This window comes from Brienomyrus brachyistius, chromosome 14 (genome assembly GCF_023856365.1).
Source record: "Brienomyrus brachyistius isolate T26 chromosome 14, BBRACH_0.4, whole genome shotgun sequence".
Classification (NCBI taxonomy): Eukaryota; Metazoa; Chordata; class Actinopteri; order Osteoglossiformes; family Mormyridae; genus Brienomyrus; species Brienomyrus brachyistius.
The window spans coordinates 4,611,634-4,635,656 of NC_064546.1; the positions used below are offsets into that span (position 1 = coordinate 4,611,634).

General features: G+C 44.7%; 15 non-coding genes across 15 annotated transcripts; all 15 read left to right on the plus strand.

The window, feature by feature from the left end:
* Positions 1-5,264: 5,264 nt before the first annotated feature.
* Positions 5,265-5,343, plus strand: trnas-cga (transfer RNA serine (anticodon CGA)). The gene has a single exon. It is a non-coding gene; the product is annotated as a tRNA-Ser (tRNA).
* Positions 5,344-7,223: 1,880 nt separating this feature from the next.
* On the plus strand, positions 7,224-7,305 carry trnas-uga (transfer RNA serine (anticodon UGA)). Its single transcript has one exon. It is a non-coding gene; the product is annotated as a tRNA-Ser (tRNA).
* Positions 7,306-8,574: 1,269 nt separating this feature from the next.
* Positions 8,575-8,656, plus strand: trnas-cga (transfer RNA serine (anticodon CGA)). Its single transcript has one exon. It is a non-coding gene; the product is annotated as a tRNA-Ser (tRNA).
* Positions 8,657-9,670: 1,014 nt separating this feature from the next.
* On the plus strand, positions 9,671-9,752 carry trnas-uga (transfer RNA serine (anticodon UGA)). The gene has a single exon. It is a non-coding gene; the product is annotated as a tRNA-Ser (tRNA).
* A 1,269-nt stretch (positions 9,753-11,021) lies between these two features.
* On the plus strand, positions 11,022-11,103 carry trnas-cga (transfer RNA serine (anticodon CGA)). Its single transcript has one exon. It is a non-coding gene; the product is annotated as a tRNA-Ser (tRNA).
* A 999-nt stretch (positions 11,104-12,102) lies between these two features.
* On the plus strand, positions 12,103-12,184 carry trnas-uga (transfer RNA serine (anticodon UGA)). Its single transcript has one exon. It is a non-coding gene; the product is annotated as a tRNA-Ser (tRNA).
* Positions 12,185-13,453: 1,269 nt separating this feature from the next.
* trnas-cga (transfer RNA serine (anticodon CGA)) lies at positions 13,454-13,535 on the plus strand. Its single transcript has one exon. It is a non-coding gene; the product is annotated as a tRNA-Ser (tRNA).
* A 990-nt stretch (positions 13,536-14,525) lies between these two features.
* On the plus strand, positions 14,526-14,607 carry trnas-uga (transfer RNA serine (anticodon UGA)). The gene has a single exon. It is a non-coding gene; the product is annotated as a tRNA-Ser (tRNA).
* Positions 14,608-15,876: 1,269 nt separating this feature from the next.
* On the plus strand, positions 15,877-15,958 carry trnas-cga (transfer RNA serine (anticodon CGA)). Its single transcript has one exon. It is a non-coding gene; the product is annotated as a tRNA-Ser (tRNA).
* Positions 15,959-16,957: 999 nt separating this feature from the next.
* trnas-uga (transfer RNA serine (anticodon UGA)) lies at positions 16,958-17,039 on the plus strand. The gene has a single exon. It is a non-coding gene; the product is annotated as a tRNA-Ser (tRNA).
* Positions 17,040-18,308: 1,269 nt separating this feature from the next.
* trnas-cga (transfer RNA serine (anticodon CGA)) lies at positions 18,309-18,390 on the plus strand. Its single transcript has one exon. It is a non-coding gene; the product is annotated as a tRNA-Ser (tRNA).
* A 999-nt stretch (positions 18,391-19,389) lies between these two features.
* Positions 19,390-19,471, plus strand: trnas-uga (transfer RNA serine (anticodon UGA)). The gene has a single exon. It is a non-coding gene; the product is annotated as a tRNA-Ser (tRNA).
* Positions 19,472-20,740: 1,269 nt separating this feature from the next.
* On the plus strand, positions 20,741-20,822 carry trnas-cga (transfer RNA serine (anticodon CGA)). Its single transcript has one exon. It is a non-coding gene; the product is annotated as a tRNA-Ser (tRNA).
* Positions 20,823-21,821: 999 nt separating this feature from the next.
* Positions 21,822-21,903, plus strand: trnas-uga (transfer RNA serine (anticodon UGA)). The gene has a single exon. It is a non-coding gene; the product is annotated as a tRNA-Ser (tRNA).
* Positions 21,904-23,172: 1,269 nt separating this feature from the next.
* Positions 23,173-23,254, plus strand: trnas-cga (transfer RNA serine (anticodon CGA)). The gene has a single exon. It is a non-coding gene; the product is annotated as a tRNA-Ser (tRNA).
* Positions 23,255-24,023: the final 769 nt, after the last annotated feature.

Below are 24,023 nucleotides of genomic sequence, written 5' to 3' on the forward strand. Positions count from 1 at the left end.
TCCCCAGAACTGTGAGGGAGAATCTGGATCTCCATGCCTCTTGTGCTGCCCAATGTGGCAAAAGAGATTGTTTTTGGTAGGTTGTTCTTTTTCGCTTACTGTAGTTTCCCGGGTAGCAATGGTTCTAGGTGGTTTTACGCTCCAGTCTAGGGTTAGAGCGCAGCAGGAAGGGAAGGAAAAGGGAAGGACGACACAACCAGGGGTTAGGAAAAGGGAACACAGGACACAAAGGGAGTCCTTTTATGGTTTTTTAATATTTATTCACAGACAAGTTTACAAACACGAGGTAAACTTCGGGAGTGACACCGGCCAAAGAAACAAACAAAAACTCATCTACCAAACACACACACAGCCTAGCCTAACAAAATTAAGGGAAACTAAAGTGGAAATGAAACAACAATGTCTAAATCCTAAACTCCCTAACCAAACAAACAGTAATCCCCACATAACGCATAAACAAAACAGCAGTCACTCCATACACACACAGACGAAGCGAAGATATCCAAAAGGGGGTATCAAAGAGGCAAAGTTGAAGTACAGGGGACAGATCAAAACCGAAGGCGAGGGAGGCGGGGCCAGGTCTAGAAGGCGGAGTCAAAGGAGCCATTGAAGAATGGCCGAGAGGGCAGGACGTCCAAAGAACCGGCAGGCATCCCTCCGAACTTATGGCACGTAGCAGCGGATTCAGAGACAAGCTGCAGTTTTCCTCCTCAGACAATTTCATGATACTGAAATGGATTTTGCTGAAGGATATTTCTCCTGCCTGCAAAAATTCCCTTGAGGAGTAAGCATGCCTTATATATAAGCATACCCTATCATTTAGTCATCTAGGCTGGGAATGTGTTACTGGCTTACCATACTTCTTTCATATATGAAAATTAATGCCTAAAGTTTGTTAGAGAAAGTGCAATACAATCATATTTCCTTCACAGGATGTATTTAGTTTCTGCATACATCAAGTCATACTTTTCCTTGTTTCATTTTTGTTATTTGGCATTAAAACACCCATCAAATTTAACTGTTTGCCCATTTTATTCTGTAATACTTTTTGTAATTAGGGCATCAAAACACATATTAAACACCCATTTAACTGTGTGTAAAACCTGTCTTCACAATTTAGAATAACTCTCCTTCAAAAACAGAAAGTACACAATACAGTAAAATTGCTGAAAGGACAACAGGGACATTAGCGTGTCATTTAGGACTAAGTGTCACACTCAAAGCCGGACGGAACGGCGATCGTGCGAGGCGAACGGGCAGGAAGCAGGCGGACAGGCGGAAGTCGGGGTAAACCAGGGATTTAATAAACAAACTGGGAGCAGGAGACATGAAACGCCGACTTACATGAATGACAGACAAGGAAAACTGGGGAGACCAGGACTTAAATGCACAAGACTGATTGAAAGCAAAAGGACACAGCTGGGTACGATCCGGGAAACACACATGGGTAAGCAGGGGGCGTGGTACACAGGAGGAGCGGACGAGCCGGGCATGACAGAACCCCCCCCCAAAGGCGAGCTTCACCGGGCACGCCAAGGAAGGGGGCGACGGACGGGACGAGGTAAACCAGGACCTGAAAAACAAAACAGAATCCATCAACATGGGACCGGGAACAAGACGGAGACACAGAACAAAGCCAGGGACAAGACGTAAGACAGAAGCTGACAAAGGGACGGGAAGGCAGAGAGACAGATCAGGAAGGGAGAAGAGGGAACAGGAGGAACAAAAGGAGCGGGAGTGACGGGAGGGAACGACGGGAAACCAGGAGCGGAGCGGGGCAGAACAAAGGGACCAAGAACAGAGGACAGCGGGACAGAGGCAGGAGGAGGGACAAACACTGGCGGGACCGGGGCAGGAAAGGGAGAGAAGGAGGGGGAACTAAGGGGAGCCCGAGGGAGCCCAAGTGGGCAACGGGAGGCAGCCGGAGGGGCCGCAGGCGGCCGGGAGGCCGGAGCCGGAGGGGACCTCGGAGGGGCAGAGGAGACAGGGCGAGGGACCCGCGGAGGGGCCAGGGAGGGAGCAGGAGGGAGCACCGGGGAAGGGGACGAGGGAGCTGGAAGGGGCCAGGGCGAAGGCAAGGCGAGGGGGGGAGCCACCGCAGGCGGCGACGTCCTCCGACGGGCCGAAGGTGGGGGCCCCGCAGGCGACCGAGGAGCCGCCGTCGGGGAGCCCCCAGGCGACCGACCAGGCCCTGGAGAGGGGAGCGAGTCAGGGCGACGAGGGCGAGGAGGGGGATCCGCAGGCGACCGCCGACCCGGGGGGCCAGGACCTGCAGGAGCCGACCAAGCCCTAGCGCAGGCGAGGGAGGGCGAGCCAGGGGGCAGGGCGGGCGGGACCCCAGTCCTGCGTCTGTGTCCCCTCCCTTTACGGGACACAGACATGATGACCCCAGGTCGGGGTCGAGTTCGCCGGGGCGAGGGTGAAAAAGTCACAAGGAAGGTCCCCGAGGGGTCCCATTCAAGCTCCTCCACCTCCGGAGAGGGAGGAGCTAAGATGGGGTCCTCTGGGACCACCTCGGGGACTAGGGCAGAAGGGACTGGAGTTGCAGGCGGAGGGGGCGCCTCCGGAGCTGCTGCAGGCGGAGGGGGCGCCTCCGGAGCTGCTGCAGGCGGAGGGGGCGCCTCCGGAGCTGCAGCAGCGCGGTCAGGGACTGGAACGCGGTCAGGGACTGGAACGCGGTCAGGGACTGGAACTGCAGGCTGCTGCAGTGGGGGCGCCGGCCCGGGAGCTGTAGGCTGCTGCAGTGGGGGCGCCGGCCCGGGAGCTGTAGGCTGCTGCAGTGGGGGCGCCGGCCCGGGAGCTGTAGGCTGCTGCAGTGGGGGCGCCGGCCCGGGAGCTGTAGGCTGCTGCAGTGGGGGCGCCGGCCCGGGAGCTGTAGGCTGCTGCAGTGGGGGCGCCGGCCCGGGAGCTGTAGGCTGCTGCAGTGGGGGCGCCGGCCCGGGAGCTGTAGGCTGCTGCAGTGGGGGCGCCGGCCTGGGAGCTGCAGGCAGGGGGAGCTGCGCAGGCGGTAGCTGCGCAGGCGAAGGCGGCTGCGACGGCTGCGCAGGCGGCTGCGGCCGCACGGGAGCGGGATCCGCGGGCAGCGGCGGCAAGGACGGCTGTTCGAGCCGCCCTGAAGGCAAGGGAGATAGCTGCTTGTGGGGTGCAGGCGGCGGGACCAGTAGGTCCCGTGCGGGCGGCAAGGGGACGACTTCCTTAAGAAATCGGGGTCCCCGCGGGATCGCGTCCCGGATAGGACTCACCCCCTTGTTGGCCACCCGCTCTAGCCGGAAGTTGTACCGTTCCAATGGAGGCGTTAACTCGGTGGTGGCGGGGCTCTCTCCCCTCGCAGGGAGCACTGCCTGCACGGGCAGCTGAGCTGCGTGGGCGACCGTCAGGTTTGCCAGGGAGTTCTCTCCTCCCAAGGTCGGAAGAGGAGCGGGGGAGAGCGTACATGCCCCCAAATTGAGAGTGGGAACGGTCACTAGCTTCCTCTTTTTCCTCTTCTTTCTGGTCGTCGCAGCGCTTGTGGAGGGTTGCTCCCTCTCCGCTAGGAAGGGAGACGGGGTAATCACCTCCGCGGCGCACGGTGCGTCAAAGCCCAACCTCCGTATTGTCAGTCTTTGAACTAACTGATAGAGGTTGGAGCGCACCTCCTCCAGGACTTTCCTGTCCCCTTCCGGAGACATGGTCAGCAGGAGGTCGCAGCTGTGAGTGGCTAGGTCCAGCGCGACCGGCTGGTTGAGCCAGTAATGAATCTCCTGCAGGAGACCAAGCCGATCGTTGTCGGTCTGCCGCTTTGCCTTGTTTTTCTGGTCTGTCATTCTGTCACACTCAAAGCCGGACGGAACGGCGATCGTGCGAGGCGAACGGGCAGGAAGCAGGCGGAAGTTGGGGTAAACCAGGGATTTAATAAACAAACTGGGAGCAGGAGACATGAAATGCCGACTTACATCAATGACAGACAAGGAAAACTGGGGAGACCAGGACTTAAATGCACAAGACTGATTGAAAGCAAACGGACACAGCTGGGTACGATCCGGGAAACACACGTGGGTAAGCAGGGGGCGTGGTACACAGGAGGAGCGGACGAGCCGGGCATGACATAAGCATCAGATTCCATAATTCCACTGGACCTTCCACATTTATACCTAGACTATTCACAATACAAACAATACTATATATCAGGACTTAATTATGTTGGACATTCCCTGCCAGCTACCCCTTTGAGTTTGGCTCCTCCCAGGGTTTCTTCCTGTGAGGCAGTTTTTCTTTGCTACTATCATCTCTGGCTGACTCTCTGGGGACATTGGGCAGGATAATGTAAAGACAATGTAATGCGGTGAAAATGAGCTATATAAAAATAAATTGATTGATGGATTGTTTGATTGAAGATCCATATCGCCCCTCTTCATTCGTAAAGTCATGGGTTGATGGAGCTGTTCAATCACATGTTTGTCACACAGGTCACTATTCTGGTCGACACTCACCAGCATGACTGGGACCTCCACCTGCCTATGCTCCTGTGGGATACTGGGTGGCAGTGCAGTTACCTTCATGTTTGGGAGGAAGCCGTGCATGCTGGTGGACTTGGTGTTCAGGCTGCCCCCCAAGGTATGGAGCCTCTGGAAGTGTCTGAGAGACGCGCACAAGCTGACATTAATAAGGGGTTAGAGTCTCCTTCAGGGTTGCATGTGCGTGGAATTTGAATTTTTTTCCCCCTCTTCATCATGGGGTTTCCTCCAGCTACTGCAGTTTCCGACCCTAGTCCAAAAACATGCTGAGGTTTATTGGAGCTGCCAAATTGCCTTTCTGTGTGAATGTGTGATTGGACGGTGTGTGATTGTGCCCTGTGATAGAATGGTGCCCATCCTGGGTTCTCTTCTGTAATGGAATGGAAGAAAGCAATAAGCCTCAAAATACATTTAAACCTTTTATTAGGCTTCAAGAAATTTCTCTGTCCTATATAGCTGTAACACCACTGACATTAATCATCATGACTTCACGGCTACAGTAAAGTCACAGCTACAGTATACAGTATACAGTACAGACATTTGGGATCCAGACTCGAGGTGAGAAGCAAATATTGTTTATTAATTCTCTGAGTCAAGCCATCTGATGGAGAGGTGGAGACAGAAGGTGTCTGTTTGCATCTGCACAACATTTGCAGTTTTCATACCAGGCTATAAAAGCAGACAGAAGTAATTCCTAAATCTGTCAGTATGTCATTTACTGAACAAATCACATTGACACTCCATCTAAAAACAAGGGCGGCGTGACAGGTGGCTGCGATGGCAGAGTGGTTAAGGCGTTGGACTCGAAATCCAATGCATACAAACGCAGGTTCAAACCCTGCTCGCAGTGTGTGTGTCCATTTTGGGGGCAGTGTGTGGTCCTGCATGTTAGGACTCTATCTCTTAAAATTGAAGGTCATTGGTTGAAATCGCGTGCTTGGCAGAATGATTTCTACATTGATACCATCAACAAACCCTTATTCCCCATTATTCAGGGACTGGCCAACGCTGCTTCTGCCAAACAAACAAGTAAATAAGTTCCCTCAGGGTGTAGGACAAAGTGGGCTTACTACTAGCTCAGTTTGGAATGAGGTGTATTAACATGGAAATTTGTCCTGCATGCGTAACCTGTTCTGAGCGGGTTAAAGTACTGGCTATTGGCGTAAAACTCGAAATGTGTGGATCATACTAAAATATTGGGTATTTTTTTATGAAGGTGTTCAGTTTTCTATTATCTAACCCTAATATGAAATACGCAATCGTTCCTTGTTTGATGTTCTCATAGATATATTGGTGAGCTTTGCTTTGATTGGCTGTATTACAGTGAGGCACTGTGATGCGTCACACTGAATCAACATCTCTAATCATGCACCACAGAACGATGTTTCAGTGAATGATGAACTGCATTTACGACAGTGACCCACAAGATTATGACAGAGCTGAAAAATTCCAATCGCCTACTGACTTTGTAGAGAAACACATTAGTCACATCATTGTGGTGAAGCTGGTCTAAAAAAATCTACTGCAGAGAGTTGTGCAAAAGCATAGCTCATACAAACTTGATCAGAAGTCAAAGAATCTGTTGCACCTGGCGTGAACTACCATAGGCAGTGGCAATGACGGCTAGACAGTCAACGGTAATGGCAGAGTGTTTAAAGTGTTGGATTCGAAATCTAATGGGGATTCCCCACGCAGGTTCAAACCCTGCTCGCAGCGTGTGTGTCCATTTTGGGGGCAGTGTGTGGTCCTGCATGTTTGGGCTCTATCCCTTAAAATTGAAGGTCACTGGTTGAAATCGCATGCTTGGCAGAATGATTTCTACATTGAGACCATCAACAAACCCATATTCCCCATTATTCAGGGACTGGCTAACCCTGCTTCTGCCATGCAAATAACTAAAGAAAGCCAGACTTTCCCAGAAAAGTCAGGCTCAGACTAGCACCATCTCTATGCCTTACGTCGTTCCCCTAACGCAGTCCAGTTTTAACCAATAAAGGCTCATACAAGACAGACTTACATAGTCTCATTTACTGCGCACACCAAAGATATTTAAGAAGCATAAATGAATGATAGATTGATCAGATGAGTTGGAAAGCGTGTAAAACGACAGTGGTGTTTTTTTTCTGTGGCAGAACAAACACTGCTGATGGAGCTGTATGAAAAATAGAAAGATGTAATTGCTAAAAAAGGCAATACTGTGGCCATAAATACAGCCAGGGAGTTGGCTTGGCAATGAATTGCAGACAGACTAAATGCGTAAGTTACATAAATGTTGCAAGCACTTAGTGCAGTGGCATGGTGGTACGGTGGTTTATGCTGTCGCCTTAAGCCGTGAAAGTTTCTGGACTGATCCCCATAGCCAAGAGGGAGCCTTCTGGGTTGACTTCACGTGTCATTCTTACTGTATAATGCTATTCTGTGTGATTTGATCTCCGTAAAATACTTGTGAAATGTTCTGCACAAATAAGCGTATCTTGTCTTTTCTATTTTATTAATAAACTTTCAAAGAATACAGTGATTGAACAAACTATAGAAATATCTTCCTGTTCATCTTATTTTAAACCATTCTTTTAAAAGTTTCAGTCATTGCATTGTAGTACGAATTACAGTAGTCCCAACTAACTAACGTGGTTCAAACTACTGTGGTATGGCGGTTTTGGGAAACAGTTCACTTCGGATGTTGGTTAGGTTGAACTACCATAGGCAGTGGCAATGACCTCGGGACAGACAGCTGTGATTGCCGAGTGGTTAAGGCGTTGGACTTGAAATCCAATGGGGATTCCCCATGCAGGTTCAAACCCTGCTCGCAGCGTGGTTGGGGCCGTGTGTGTCTCTTTTGGGGGCAGTGTCTGGTCCTGCATGTTAGGGCCTTGTCTCTTAAAATTGAAGGTCATTTGTTCAAATCCCACGGATGGCAGAATGATTTCTCCATTGAGTCCATCAGCAAACCCTTAATCCCCAATATTTCAAGAACTGGCCAACGCTGCTTCTGCCAAACAAACAAGTAAATAAGTTCCCTCAGGGTGTAGGACAAAGTGGGTTACTGCCGAGTTCTCTCTGCTATGGATAACAGCTTAGTTTGGAACGAGACATACTCATATGGAAATGAAGTCCTTATTTTAAAATGTATTCTTTCTACTTTGCCACACATCCCTATAATACTTAAACTTAGGTGCAACATTAGCATAGCCATAACTATGTTTTTAGCATTGTTTCAAGAACATTGAAATTCTTTTGCATCTCAGTCAATCCTAGTTTTTTCATGCAATTTTAATCAAGAACTCTAAACAGCAAGCTGTACAGCTGATAAACATGTTGTTTGTAATGAATTTGGACTTCTACTTTGAGTTCTTTTGACTTCAGTATTGATTTGCTTTGCTAACCAAGAGTAGGCTACAGGTAGTATAGAAGACTCTTGCCAATGTCAGTATGAAAGACTTCATAATGGTGTTTACGATTCCCCTGCTAACCCGTTGTACGCTTCCCAAAAACATAGTTACTAACAATGTTGCCAACTTACAGAACTGGAAATTTGCAACTGAACAGTTACAACGAGACTATTTGGACAAACGTATTGGGACACCTGGCCATGAAACTTACATGAACATTATAGCAGCTATTGAGTCACCAGAGCATTGGCATCTTTTATGCACTATGCTCCTCAGCAGTCGGCGACCCTGCTCTGTTACTTTACATGGTCTGCCGCTTTGTGGCTGAGTTGCTGGTGTGCCAAAACACTTCCGCTTTGGAATCACACCACTTACAATTGACCGTTGAATATCTAGTAGGGAAAACATTTCATGCACTTGCTTATTACAAAGGTGCCATGCTATGACAGGACCATGCTTGAATTCCCTGAGCTCTTCAGAATGACCCTTTTTTCACAAGGGTTTGTAAACCTGATTGCATGGCTGATGGAAAGATGGACATAGAAGGGCTCTGTTGGCATCTGCACTACATTTGCAGTTTTCTTACCAGGATATAAAAGCAGACAGAAGTAATTCCTAAATCTGTCAGTATGTCATTTACTGAACAAATCACATTGACACTCCATGCAAAAAGAAGGGAGGCATGACAGACAGCTGTGATGGCCGAGTGGTTAAGGCGTTGGACTCGAAATCCAATGGGGATTCCCCACGCAGGTTCAAACCCTGCTCGCAGCGTGTGTGTCCATTTTGGGGGCAGTGTGTGGTCCTGCATGTTTGGGCTCTATCCCTTAAAATTGAAGGTCACTGGTTGAAATCGCGTGCTTGGCAGAATGATTTCTACATTGAGACCATCAACAAAGCCTTATTCCCCATTATTCAGGGACTGGCTAACCCTGCTTCTGCCATGAAAATAACTAAAGAAAGCCAGACTTTCCCAGAAAAGTCAGGCTCAGACTAGCACCATCTCTATGCCTTACGTCGTTCCACTAACGCAGTCCAGTTTTAACCAATAAAGGCTCATACAAGACAGACTTACATAGTCTCATTTACTGCGCACACCAAAGATATTTAAGAAGCATAAATTAATGATAGATTGATCAGATGAGTTGGAAAGCGTGTAAAACGACAGTGGTGTTTTTTTTCTGTGGCAGAACAAACACTGCTGATGGAGCTGTATGAAAAATAGAAAGATGTAATTGCTAAAAAAGGCAATACTGTGGCCATAAATACAGCCAGGGAGTTGGCTTGGCAATGAATTGCAGACAGACTAAATGCGTAAGTTACATAAATGTTGCAAGCACTTAGTGCAGTGGCATGGTGGTACGGTGGTTTATGCTGTCGCCTTAAGCCGTGAAAGTTTCTGGACTGATCCCCATAGCCAAGAGGGAGCCTTCTGGGTTGACTTCACGTGTCATTCTTACTGTATAATGCTATTCTGTGTGATTTGATCTCCGTAAAATACTTGTGAAATGTTCTGCACAAATAAGCGTATCTTGTCTTTTCTATTTTATTAATAAACTTTCAAAGAATACAGTGATTGAACAAACTATAGAAATATCTTCCTGTTCATCTTATTTTAAACCATTCTTTTAAAAGTTTCAGTCATTGCATTGTAGTACGAACTACAGTAGTCCCAACTAACTAACGTGGTTCAAACTACTGTGGTATGGCGGTTTTGGGAAACAGTTCACTTCGGATGTTGGTTAGGTTGAACTACCATAGGCAGTGGCAATGACCTCGGGACAGACAGCTGTGATGGCCGAGTGGTTAAGGCGTTGGACTTGAAATCCAATGGGGATTCCCCACGCAGGTTCAAACCCTGCTTGCAGCGTGGTTGGGGCCGTGTGTGTCTCTTTTGGGGGCAGTGTCTGGTCCTGCATGTTAGGGCCTTGTCTCTTAAAATTGAAGGTCATTGGTTCAAATCCCACGGATGGCAGAATGATTTCTCCATTGAGTCCATCAGCAAACCCTTAATCCCCAATATTTCAAGAACTGGCCAACGCTGCTTCTGCCAAACAAACAAGTAAATAAGTTCCCTCAGGGTGTAGGACAAAGTGGGTTACTGCCGAGTTCTCTCTGCTATGGATAACAGCTTAGTTTGGAACGAGACATACTCATATGGAAATGAAGTCCTTATTTTAAAATGTATCCTTTCTACTTTGCCACACATCCCTATAATACTTAAACTTAGGTGCAACATTAGCATAGCCATAACTATGTTTTTAGCATTGTTTCAAGAACATTGAAATTCTTTTGCATCTCAGTCAATCCTAGTTTTTTCATGCAATTTTAATCAAGAACTCTAAACAGCAAGCTGTACAGCTGATAAACATGTTGTTTGTCATGAATTTGGACTTCTACTTTGAGTTCTTTTGACTTCAGTATTGATTGGCTTTGCTAACCAAGAGTAGGCTACAGGTAGTATAGAAGACTCTTGCCAATGTCAGTATGAAAGACTTCATAATGGTGTTTACGATACCCCTGCTAACCTGTTGTACGCTTCCAAAAAACATAGTTACTAACAATGTTGCCAACTTACAGAACTGGAAATTTGCAACTGAACAGTTACAACGAGACTATTTGGACAAAAGTATTGGGACACCTGGCCATGAAACTTACATGAACATTACAGCAGCTATTGAGTCACCAGAGCATTGGCATCTTTTATGCACTATGCTCCTCAGCAGTCGGCGACCCTGCTCTGCTACTTTACATGGTCTGCCGCTTTGTGGCTGAGTTGCTGGTGTGCCAAAACACTTCCGCTTTGGAATCACACCACTTACAATTGACCGTTGAATATCTAGTAGGGAAAACATTTCATGCACTTGCTTATTACAAAGGTGGCATGCTATGACAGGACCATGCTTGAATTCCCTGAGCTCTTCAGAATGACCCTTTTTTCACAAGGGTTTGTAAACCTGATTGCATGGCTGATGGAAAGATGGACATAGAAGGGCTCTGTTTGCATCTGCACTACATTTGCAGTTTTCTTACCAGGATATAAAAGCAGACAGAAGTAATTCCTAAATCTGTCAGTATGTCATTTACTGAACAAATCACATTGACACTCCATGCAAAAAGAAGGGAGGCATGACAGACAGCTGTGATGGCCGAGTGGTTAAGGCGTTGGACTCGAAATCCAATGGGGATTCCCCACGCAGGTTCAAACCCTGCTCGCAGCGTGTGTGTCCATTTTGGGGGCAGTGTTTGGGCTCTATCCCTTAAAATTGAAGGTCACTGGTTGAAATCGCATGCTTGGCAGAATGATTTCTACATTGAGACCATCAACAAACCCTTATTCCCCATTATTCAGGGACTGGCCAACCCTGCTTCTGCCATGAAAATAACTAAAGAAAGCCAGACTTTCCCAGAAAAGCCAGGCTCAGACTAGCACCATCTGTATGCCTTACGTCGTTCCACTAACGCAGTCCAGTTTTAACCAATAAAGGCTCATACAAGACAGACTTACATAGTCTCATTTACTGCGCACACCAAAGATATTTAAGAAGCATAAATGAATGATAGATTGATCAGATGAGTTGGAAAGCGTGTAAAACGAGAGTGGTGTTTTTTTCTGTGGCAGAACAAACACTGCTGATGGAGCTGTATGAAAAATAGAAAGATGTAATTGCTAAAAAAGGCAATACTGTGGCCATAAATACAGCCAGGGAGTTGGCTTGGCAATGAATTGCAGACAGACTAAATGCGTAAGTTACATAAATGTTGCAAGCACTTAGTGCAGTGGCATGGTGGTACGGTGGTTTACGCTGTCGCCTTAAGCCGTGAAAGTTTCTGGACTGATCCCCATAGCCAAGAGGGAGCCTTCTGGGTTGACTTCACGTGTCATTCTTACTGTATAATGCTATTCTGTGTGATTTGATCTCCGTAAAATACTTGTGAAATGTTCTGCACAAATAAGCGTATCTTGTCTTTTCTATTTTATTAATAAACTTTCAAAGTATACAGTGATTGAACAAACTATAGAAATATCTTCCTGTTCATCTCATTTTAAACCATTCTTTTAAAAGTTTCAGTCATTGCATTGTAGTACGAACTACAGTAGTCCCAACTAACTAACGTGGTTCAAACTACTGTGGTATGACGGTTTTGGGAAACAGTTCACTTCGGATGTAGGTTAGCTTGAACTACCATAGGCAGTGGCAATGACCACTGGACAGACAGCTGTGATGGCCGAGTGGTTAAGGCGTTGGACTTGAAATCCAATGGGGATTCCCCACGCAGGTTCAAACCCTGCTCGCAGCGTGGTTGGGGCCGTGTGTGTCTCCTTTGGGGGCAGTGTCTGGTCCTTCATGTTAGGGCCTTGTCTCTTAAAATTGAAGGTCATTGGTTCAAATCCCACGGATGGCAGAATGATTTCTCCATTGAGTCCATCAGCAAACCCTTAATCCCCAATACTTCAAGAACTGGCCAACGCTGCTTCTGCCAAACAAACAAGTAAATAAGTTCCCTCAGGGTGTAGGACAAAGTGGGTTACTGCCGAGTTCTCTCTGCTATGGATAACAGCTTAGTTTGGAACGAGACATACTCAAATGGAAATGAAGTCCTTATTTTAAAATGTATTCTTTCTACTTTGCCACACATCCCTATAATACTTAAACTTAGGTGCAACATTAGCATAGCCATAACTATGTTTTTAGCATTGTTTCAAGAACATTGAAATTCTTTTGCATCTCAGTCAATCCTAGTTTTTTCATGCAATTTTAATCAAGAACTCTAAACAGCAAGCTGTACAGCTGATAAACATGTTGTTTGTCATGAATTTGGACTTCTACTTTGAGTTCTTTTGACTTCAGTATTGATTTGCTTTGCTAACCAAGAGTAGGCTACAGGTAGTATAGAAGACTCTTGCCAATGTCAGTATGAAAGACTTCATAATGGTGTTTACGATTCCCCTGCTAACCTGTTGTACGCTTCCCAAAAACATAGTTACTAACAATGTTGCCAACTTACAGAACTGGAAATTTGCAACTGAACAGTTACAACGAGACTATTTGGACAAAAGTATTGGGACACCTGGCCATGAAACTTACATGAACATTACAGCAGCTATTGAGTCACCAGAGCACTGGCATCGTTTATGCACTATGCTCCTCAGCAGTCGGCGACCCTGCTCTGTTACTTTACATTGTGTGCCGCTTTGTGGCTGAGTTGCTGGTGTGCCAAAACACTTCCGCTTTGGAATCACACCACTTACAATTGACCGTTGAATATCTAGTAGGGAAAACATTTCATGCACTTGCTTATTACAAAGGTGGCATGCTATGACAGGACCATGCTTGAATTCCCTGAGCTCTTCAGAATGACCCTTTTTTCACAAGGGTTTGTAAACCTGATTGCATGGCTGATGGAAAGATGGACATAGAAGGGCTCTGTTTGCATCTGCACTACATTTGCAGTTTTCTTACCAGGATATAAAAGCAGACAGAAGTAATTCCTAAATCTGTCAGTATGTCATTTACTGAACAAATCACATTGACACTCCATGCAAAAAGAAGGGAGGCATGACAGACAGCTGTGATGGCCGAGTGGTTAAGGCGTTGGACTCGAAATCCAATGGGGATTCCCCACGCAGGTTCAAACCCTGCTCGCAGCGTGTGTGTCCATTTTGGGGGCAGTGTTTGGGCTCTATCCCTTAAAATTGAAGGTCACTGGTTGAAATCGCATGCTTGGCAGAATGATTTCTACATTGAGACCATCAACAAACCATTATTCAGGCACTGGCCAACCCTGCTTCTGCCATGAAAATAACTAAAGAAAGCCAGACTTTCCCAGAAAAGTCAGGCTCAGACTAGCACCATCTCTATGCCTTACGTCGTTCCACTAACGCAGTCCAGTTTTAACCAATAAAGGCTCATACAAGACAAACTTACATAGTCTCGTTTACTGCGCACACCAAAGATATTTAAGAAGCATAAATGAATGATAGATTGATCAGATGAGTTGGAAAGCGTGTAAAACGAGAGTGGTGTTTTTTTCTGTGGCAGAACAAGCACTGCTGATGGAGTTGTATGAAAAATAGAAAGATGTAATTGCTAAAAAAAGGCAATACTGTGGCCATAAATACAGCCAGGGAGTTGGCTTGGCAATGAATTGCAGACAGACTAAATGCGTAAGTTACATAAATGTTGCAAGCACTTAGTGCAGTGGCATGGTGGTACGGTGGTTTACGCTGTCGCCTTAAGCCGTGAAAGTTCCTGGACTGATCCCCATAGCCAAGAGGGAGCCTTCTGGGTTGACTTCACGTGTCATTCTTACTGTATAATGCTATTCTGTGTGATTTGATCTCCGTAAAATACTTGTGAAATGTTCTGCACAAATAAGCGTATCTTGTCTTTTCTATTTTATTAATAAACTTTCAAAGTATACAGTGATTGAACAAACTATAGAAATATCTTCCTGTTCATCTCATTTTAAACCATTCTTTTAAAAGTTTCATTCATTGCATTGTAGTACGAACTACAGTAGTCCCAACTAACTAACGTGGTTCAAACTACTGTGGTATGACGGTTTTGGGAAACAGTTCACTTCGGATGTTGGTTAGCTTGAACTACCATAGGCAGTGGCAATGACCACTGGACAGACAGCTGTGATGGCCGAGTGGTTAAGGCGTTGGACTTGAAATCCAATGGGGATTCCCCACGCAGGTTCAAACCCTGCTCGCAGCGTGGTTGGGGCCGTGTGTGTCTCCTTTGGGGGCAGTGTCTGGTCCTTCATGTTAGGGCCTTGTCTCTTAAAATTGAAGGTCATTGGTTCAAATCCCACGGATGGCAGAATGATTTCTCCATTGAGTCCATCAGCAAACCCTTAATCCCCAATACTTCAAGAATTGGCCAACGCTGCTTCTGCCAAACAAACAAGTAAATATGTTCCCTCAGGGTGTAGGACAAAGTGGGTTACTGCCGAGTTCTCTCTGCTATGGATAACAGCTTAGTTTGGAACGAGACATACTCAAATGGAAATGAAGTCCTTATTTTAAAATGTATTCTTTCTACTTTGCCACACATCCCTATAATACTTAAACTTAGGTGCAACATTAGCATAGCCATAACTATGTTTTTAGCATTGTTTCAAGAACATTGAAATTCTTTTGCATCTCAGTCAGTCCTAGTTTTTTCATGCAATTTTAATCAAGAACTCTAAACAGCAATCTGTACAGCTGATAAACATGTTGTTTGTCATGAATTTGGACTTCTACTTTGAGTTCTTTTGACTTCAGTATTGATTTGCTTTGCTAACCAAGAGTAGGCTACAGGTAGTATAGAAGACTCATGCCAATGTCAGTATGAAAGACTTCATAATGGTGTTTACGATACCCCTGCTAACCTGTTGTACGCTTCCAAAAAACATAGTTACTAACAATGTTGCCAACTTACAGAACTGGAAATTTGCAACTGAACAGTTACAACGAGACTATTTGGACAAAAGTATTGGGACACCTGGCCATGAAACTTACATGAACATTACAGCAGCTATTGAGTCACCAGAGCATTGGCATCTTTTATGCACTATGCTCCTCAGCAGTCGGCGACCCTGCTCTGCTACTTTACATGGTCTGCCGCTTTGTGGCTGAGTTGCTGGTGTGCCAAAACACTTCCGCTTTGGAATCACACCACTTACAATTGACCGTTGAATATCTAGTAGGGAAAACATTTCATGCACTTGCTTATTACAAAGGTGGCATGCTATGACAGGACCATGCTTGAATTCCCTGAGCTCTTCAGAATGACCCTTTTTTCACAAGGGTTTGTAAACCTGATTGCATGGCTGATGGAAAGATGGACATAGAAGGGCTCTGTTTGCATCTGCACTACATTTGCAGTTTTCTTACCAGGATATAAAAGCAGACAGAAGTAATTCCTAAATCTGTCAGTATGTCATTTACTGAACAAATCACATTGACACTCCATGCAAAAAGAAGGGAGGCATGACAGACAGCTGTGATGGCCGAGTGGTTAAGGCGTTGGACTCGAAATCCAATGGGGATTCCCCACGCAGGTTCAAACCCTGCTCGCAGCGTGTGTGTCCATTTTGGGGGCAGTGTTTGGGCTCTATCCCTTAAAATTGAAGGTCACTGGTTGAAATCGCATGCTTGGCAGAATGATTTCTACATTGAGACCATCAACAAACCCTTTTTCCCCATTATTCAGGGACTGGCCAACCCTGCTTCTGCCATGAAAATAACTAAAGAAAGCCAGACTTTCCCAGAAAAGCCAGGCTCAGACTAGCACCATCTGTATGCCTTACGTCGTTCCACTAACGCAGTCCAGTTTTAACCAATAAAGGCTCATACAAGACAGACTTACATAGTCTCATTTACTGCGCACACCAAAGATATTTAAGAAGCATAAATGAATGATAGATTGATCAGATGAGTTGGAAAGCGTGTAAAACGAGAGTGGTGTTTTTTTCTGTGGCAGAACAAACACTGCTGATGGAGCTGTATGAAAAATAGAAAGATGTAATTGCTAAAAAAGGCAATACTGTGGCCATAAATACAGCCAGGGAGTTGGCTTGGCAATGAATTGCAGACAGACTAAATGCGTAAGTTACATAAATGTTGCAAGCACTTAGTGCAGTGGCATGGTGGTACGGTGGTTTACGCTGTCGCCTTAAGCCGTGAAAGTTTCTGGACTGATCCCCATAGCCAAGAGGGAGCCTTCTGGGTTGACTTCACGTGTCATTCTTACTGTATAATGCTATTCTGTGTGATTTGATCTCCGTAAAATACTTGTGAAATGTTCTGCACAAATAAGCGTATCTTGTCTTTTCTATTTTATTAATAAACTTTCAAAGTATACAGTGATTGAACAAACTATAGAAATATCTTCCTGTTCATCTAATTTTAAACCATTCTTTTAAAAGTTTCAGTCATTGCATTGTAGTACGAACTACAGTAGTCCCAACTAACTAACGTGGTTCAAACTACTGTGGTATGACGGTTTTGGGAAACAGTTCACTTCGGATGTTGGTTAGGTTGAACTACCATAGGCAGTGGCAATGACCACTGGACAGACAGCTGTGATGGCCGAGTGGTTAAGGCGTTGGACTTGAAATCCAATGGGGATTCCCCACGCAGGTTCAAACCCTGCTCGCAGCGTGGTTGGGGCCGTGTGTGTCTCTTTTGGGGGCAGTGTCTGGTCCTTCATGTTAGGGCCTTGTCTCTTAAAATTGAAGGTCATTGGTTCAAATCCCACGGATGGCAGAATGATTTCTCCATTGAGTCCATCAGCAAACCCTTAATCCCCAATACTTCAAGAACTGGCCAACGCTGCTTCTGCCAAACAAACAAGTAAATAAGTTCCCTCAGGGTGTAGGACAAAGTGGGTTACTGCCGAGTTCTCTCTGCTATGGATAACAGCTTAGTTTGGAACGAGACATACTCATATGGAAATGAAGTCCTTATTTTAAAATGTATCCTTTCTACTTTGCCACACATCCCTATAATACTTAAACTTAGGTGCAACATTAGCATAGCCATAACTATGTTTTTAGCATTGTTTCAAGAACATTGAAATTCTTTTGCATCTCAGTCAATCCTAGTTTTTTCATGCAATTTTAATCAAGAACTCTAAACAGCAAGCTGTACAGCTGATAAACATGTTGTTTGTCATGAATTTGGACTTCTACTTTGAGTTCTTTTGACTTCAGTATTGATTGGCTTTGCTAACCAAGAGTAGGCTACAGGTAGTATAGAAGACTCTTGCCAATGTCAGTATGAAAGACTTCATAATGGTGTTTACGATACCCCTGCTAACCTGTTGTACGCTTCCAAAAAACATAGTTACTAACAATGTTGCCAACTTACAGAACTGGAAATTTGCAACTGAACAGTTACAACGAGACTATTTGGACAAAAGTATTGGGACACCTGGCCATGAAACTTACATGAACATTACAGCAGCTATTGAGTCACCAGAGCATTGGCATCTTTTATGCACTATGCTCCTCAGCAGTCGGCGACCCTGCTCTGCTACTTTACATGGTCTGCCGCTTTGTGGCTGAGTTGCTGGTGTGCCAAAACACTTCCGCTTTGGAATCACACCACTTACAATTGACCGTTGAATATCTAGTAGGGAAAACATTTCATGCACTTGCTTATTACAAAGGTGGCATGCTATGACAGGACCATGCTTGAATTCCCTGAGCTCTTCAGAATGACCCTTTTTTCACAAGGGTTTGTAAACCTGATTGCATGGCTGATGGAAAGATGGACATAGAAGGGCTCTGTTTGCATCTGCACTACATTTGCAGTTTTCTTACCAGGATATAAAAGCAGACAGAAGTAATTCCTAAATCTGTCAGTATGTCATTTACTGAACAAATCACATTGACACTCCATGCAAAAAGAAGGGAGGCATGACAGACAGCTGTGATGGCCGAGTGGTTAAGGCGTTGGACTCGAAATCCAATGGGGATTCCCCACGCAGGTTCAAACCCTGCTCGCAGCGTGTGTGTCCATTTTGGGGGCAGTGTTTGGGCTCTATCCCTTAAAATTGAAGGTCACTGGTTGAAATCGCATGCTTGGCAGAATGATTTCTACATTGAGACCATCAACAAACCCTTTTTCCCCATTATTCAGGGACTGGCCAACCCTGCTTCTGCCATGAAAATAACTAAAGAAAGCCAGACTTTCCCAGAAAAGCCAGGCTCAGACTAGCACCATCTGTATGCCTTACGTCGTTCCACTAACGCAGTCCAGTTTTAACCAATAAAGGCTCATACAAGACAGACTTACATAGTCTCATTTACTGCGCACACCAAAGATATTTAAGAAGCATAAATGAATGATAGATTGATCAGATGAGTTGGAAAGCGTGTAAAACGAGAGTGGTGTTTTTTTCTGTGGCAGAACAAACACTGCTGATGGAGCTGTATGAAAAATAGAAAGATGTAATTGCTAAAAAAGGCAATACTGTGGCCATAAATACAGCCAGGGAGTTGGCTTGGCAATGAATTGCAGACAGACTAAATGCGTAAGTTACATAAATGTTGCAAGCACTTAGTGCAGTGGCATGGTGGTACGGTGGTTTACGCTGTCGCCTTAAGCCGTGAAAGTTTCTGGACTGATCCCCATAGCCAAGAGGGAGCCTTCTGGGTTGACTTCACGTGTCATTCTTACTGTATAATGCTATTCTGTGTGATTTGATCTCCGTAAAATACTTGTGAAATGTTCTGCACAAATAAGCGTATCTTGTCTTTTCTATTTTATTAATAAACTTTCAAAGTATACAGTGATTGAACAAACTATAGAAATATCTTCCTGTTCATCTAATTTTAAACCATTCTTTTAAAAGTTTCAGTCATTGCATTGTAGTACGAACTACAGTAGTCCCAACTAACTAACGTGGTTCAAACTACTGTGGTATGACGGTTTTGGGAAACAGTTCACTTCGGATGTTGGTTAGGTTGAACTACCATAGGCAGTGGCAATGACCACTGGACAGACAGCTGTGATGGCCGAGTGGTTAAGGCGTTGGACTTGAAATCCAATGGGGATTCCCCACGCAGGTTCAAACCCTGCTCGCAGCGTGGTTGGGGCCGTGTGTGTCTCTTTTGGGGGCAGTGTCTGGTCCTTCATGTTAGGGCCTTGTCTCTTAAAATTGAAGGTCATTGGTTCAAATCCCACGGATGGCAGAATGATTTCTCCATTGAGTCCATCAGCAAACCCTTAATCCCCAATACTTCAAGAACTGGCCAACGCTGCTTCTGCCAAACAAACAAGTAAATAAGTTCCCTCAGGGTGTAGGACAAAGTGGGTTACTGCCGAGTTCTCTCTGCTATGGATAACAGCTTAGTTTGGAACGAGACATACTCATATGGAAATGAAGTCCTTATTTTAAAATGTATCCTTTCTACTTTGCCACACATCCCTATAATACTTAAACTTAGGTGCAACATTAGCATAGCCATAACTATGTTTTTAGCATTGTTTCAAGAACATTGAAATTCTTTTGCATCTCAGTCAATCCTAGTTTTTTCATGCAATTTTAATCAAGAACTCTAAACAGCAAGCTGTACAGCTGATAAACATGTTGTTTGTCATGAATTTGGACTTCTACTTTGAGTTCTTTTGACTTCAGTATTGATTGGCTTTGCTAACCAAGAGTAGGCTACAGGTAGTATAGAAGACTCTTGCCAATGTCAGTATGAAAGACTTCATAATGGTGTTTACGATACCCCTGCTAACCTGTTGTACGCTTCCAAAAAACATAGTTACTAACAATGTTGCCAACTTACAGAACTGGAAATTTGCAACTGAACAGTTACAACGAGACTATTTGGACAAAAGTATTGGGACACCTGGCCATGAAACTTACATGAACATTACAGCAGCTATTGAGTCACCAGAGCATTGGCATCTTTTATGCACTATGCTCCTCAGCAGTCGGCGACCCTGCTCTGCTACTTTACATGGTCTGCCGCTTTGTGGCTGAGTTGCTGGTGTGCCAAAACACTTCCGCTTTGGAATCACACCACTTACAATTGACCGTTGAATATCTAGTAGGGAAAACATTTCATGCACTTGCTTATTACAAAGGTGGCATGCTATGACAGGACCATGCTTGAATTCCCTGAGCTCTTCAGAATGACCCTTTTTTCACAAGGGTTTGTAAACCTGATTGCATGGCTGATGGAAAGATGGACATAGAAGGGCTCTGTTTGCATCTGCACTACATTTGCAGTTTTCTTACCAGGATATAAAAGCAGACAGAAGTAATTCCTAAATCTGTCAGTATGTCATTTACTGAACAAATCACATTGACACTCCATCCAAAAAGAAGGGAGGCATGACAGACAGCTGTGATGGCCGAGTGGTTAAGGCGTTGGACTCGAAATCCAATGGGGATTCCCCACGCAGGTTCAAACCCTGCTCGCAGCGTGTGTGTCCATTTTGGGGGCAGTGTTTGGGCTCTATCCCTTAAAATTGAAGGTCACTGGTTGAAATCGCATGCTTGGCAGAATGATTTCTACATTGAGACCATCAACAAACCCTTATTCCCCATTATTCAGGGACTGGCCAACCCTGCTTCTGCCATGAAAATAACTAAAGAAAGCCAGACTTTCCCAGAAAAGCCAGGCTCAGACTAGCACCATCTGTATGCCTTACGTCGTTCCACTAACGCAGTCCAGTTTTAACCAATAAAGGCTCATACAAGACAGACTTACATAGTCTCATTTACTGCGCACACCAAAGATATTTAAGAAGCATAAATGAATGATAGATTGATCAGATGAGTTGGAAAGCGTGTAAAACGAGAGTGGTGTTTTTTTCTGTGGCAGAACAAACACTGCTGATGGAGCTGTATGAAAAATAGAAAGATGTAATTGCTAAAAAAGGCAATACTGTGGCCATAAATACAGCCAGGGAGTTGGCTTGGCAATGAATTGCAGACAGACTAAATGCGTAAGTTACATAAATGTTGCAAGCACTTAGTGCAGTGGCATGGTGGTACGGTGGTTTACGCTGTCGCCTTAAGCCGTGAAAGTTTCTGGACTGATCCCCATAGCCAAGAGGGAGCCTTCTGGGTTGACTTCACGTGTCATTCTTACTGTATAATGCTATTCTGTGTGATTTGATCTCCGTAAAATACTTGTGAAATGTTCTGCACAAATAAGCGTATCTTGTCTTTTCTATTTTATTAATAAACTTTCAAAGTATACAGTGATTGAACAAACTATAGAAATATCTTCCTGTTCATCTAATTTTAAACCATTCTTTTAAAAGTTTCAGTCATTGCATTGTAGTACGAACTACAGTAGTCCCAACTAACTAACGTGGTTCAAACTACTGTGGTATGACGGTTTTGGGAAACAGTTCACTTCGGATGTTGGTTAGGTTGAACTACCATAGGCAGTGGCAATGACCACTGGACAGACAGCTGTGATGGCCGAGTGGTTAAGGCGTTGGACTTGAAATCCAATGGGGATTCCCCACGCAGGTTCAAACCCTGCTCGCAGCGTGGTTGGGGCCGTGTGTGTCTCTTTTGGGGGCAGTGTCTGGTCCTTCATGTTAGGGCCTTGTCTCTTAAAATTGAAGGTCATTGGTTCAAATCCCACGGATGGCAGAATGATTTCTCCATTGAGTCCATCAGCAAACCCTTAATCCCCAATACTTCAAGAACTGGCCAACGCTGCTTTTGCCAAACAAACAAGTAAATAAGTTCCCTCAGGGTGTAGGACAAAGTGGGTTACTGCCGAGTTCTCTCTGCTATGGATAACAGCTTAGTTTGGAACGAGACATACTCATATGGAAATGAAGTCCTTATTTTAAAATGTATCCTTTCTACTTTGCCACACATCCCTATAATACTTAAACTTAGGTGCAACATTAGCATAGCCATAACTATGTTTTTAGCATTGTTTCAAGAACATTGAAATTCTTTTGCATCTCAGTCAATCCTAGTTTTTTCATGCAATTTTAATCAAGAACTCTAAACAGCAAGCTGTACAGCTGATAAACATGTTGTTTGTCATGAATTTGGACTTCTACTTTGAGTTCTTTTGACTTCAGTATTGATTGGCTTTGCTAACCAAGAGTAGGCTACAGGTAGTATAGAAGACTCTTGCCAATGTCAGTATGAAAGACTTCATAATGGTGTTTACGATACCCCTGCTAACCTGTTGTACGCTTCCAAAAAACATAGTTACTAACAATGTTGCCAACTTACAGAACTGGAAATTTGCAACTGAACAGTTACAACGAGACTATTTGGACAAAAGTATTGGGACACCTGGCCATGAAACTTACATGAACATTACAGCAGCTATTGAGTCACCAGAGCATTGGCATCTTTTATGCACTATGCTCCTCAGCAGTCGGCGACCCTGCTCTGCTACTTTACATGGTCTGCCGCTTTGTGGCTGAGTTGCTGGTGTGCCAAAACACTTCCGCTTTGGAATCACACCACTTACAATTGACCGTTGAATATCTAGTAGGGAAAACATTTCATGCACTTGCTTATTACAAAGGTGGCATGCTATGACAGGACCATGCTTGAATTCCCTGAGCTCTTCAGAATGACCCTTTTTTCACAAGGGTTTGTAAACCTGATTGCATGGCTGATGGAAAGATGGACATAGAAGGGCTCTGTTTGCATCTGCACTACATTTGCAGTTTTCTTACCAGGATATAAAAGCAGACAGAAGTAATTCCTAAATCTGTCAGTATGTCATTTACTGAACAAATCACATTGACACTCCATGCAAAAAGAAGGGAGGCATGACAGACAGCTGTGATGGCCGAGTGGTTAAGGCGTTGGACTCGAAATCCAATGGGGATTCCCCACGCAGGTTCAAACCCTGCTCGCAGCGTGTGTGTCCATTTTGGGGGCAGTGTTTGGGCTCTATCCCTTAAAATTGAAGGTCACTGGTTGAAATCGCATGCTTGGCAGAATGATTTCTACATTGAGACCATCAACAAACCCTTATTCCCCATTATTCAGGGACTGGCCAACCCTGCTTCTGCCATGAAAATAACTAAAGAAAGCCAGACTTTCCCAGAAAAGCCAGGCTCAGACTAGCACCATCTGTATGCCTTACGTCGTTCCACTAACGCAGTCCAGTTTTAACCAATAAAGGCTCATACAAGACAGACTTACATAGTCTCATTTACTGCGCACACCAAAGATATTTAAGAAGCATAAATGAATGATAGATTGATCAGATGAGTTGGAAAGCGTGTAAAACGAGAGTGGTGTTTTTTTCTGTGGCAGAACAAACACTGCTGATGGAGCTGTATGAAAAATAGAAAGATGTAATTGCTAAAAAAGGCAATACTGTGGCCATAAATACAGCCAGGGAGTTGGCTTGGCAATGAATTGCAGACAGACTAAATGCGTAAGTTACATAAATGTTGCAAGCACTTAGTGCAGTGGCATGGTGGTACGGTGGTTTACGCTGTCGCCTTAAGCCGTGAAAGTTTCTGGACTGATCCCCATAGCCAAGAGGGAGCCTTCTGGGTTGACTTCACGTGTCATTCTTACTGTATAATGCTATTCTGTGTGATTTGATCTCCGTAAAATACTTGTGAAATGTTCTGCACAAATAAGCGTATCTTGTCTTTTCTATTTTATTAATAAAC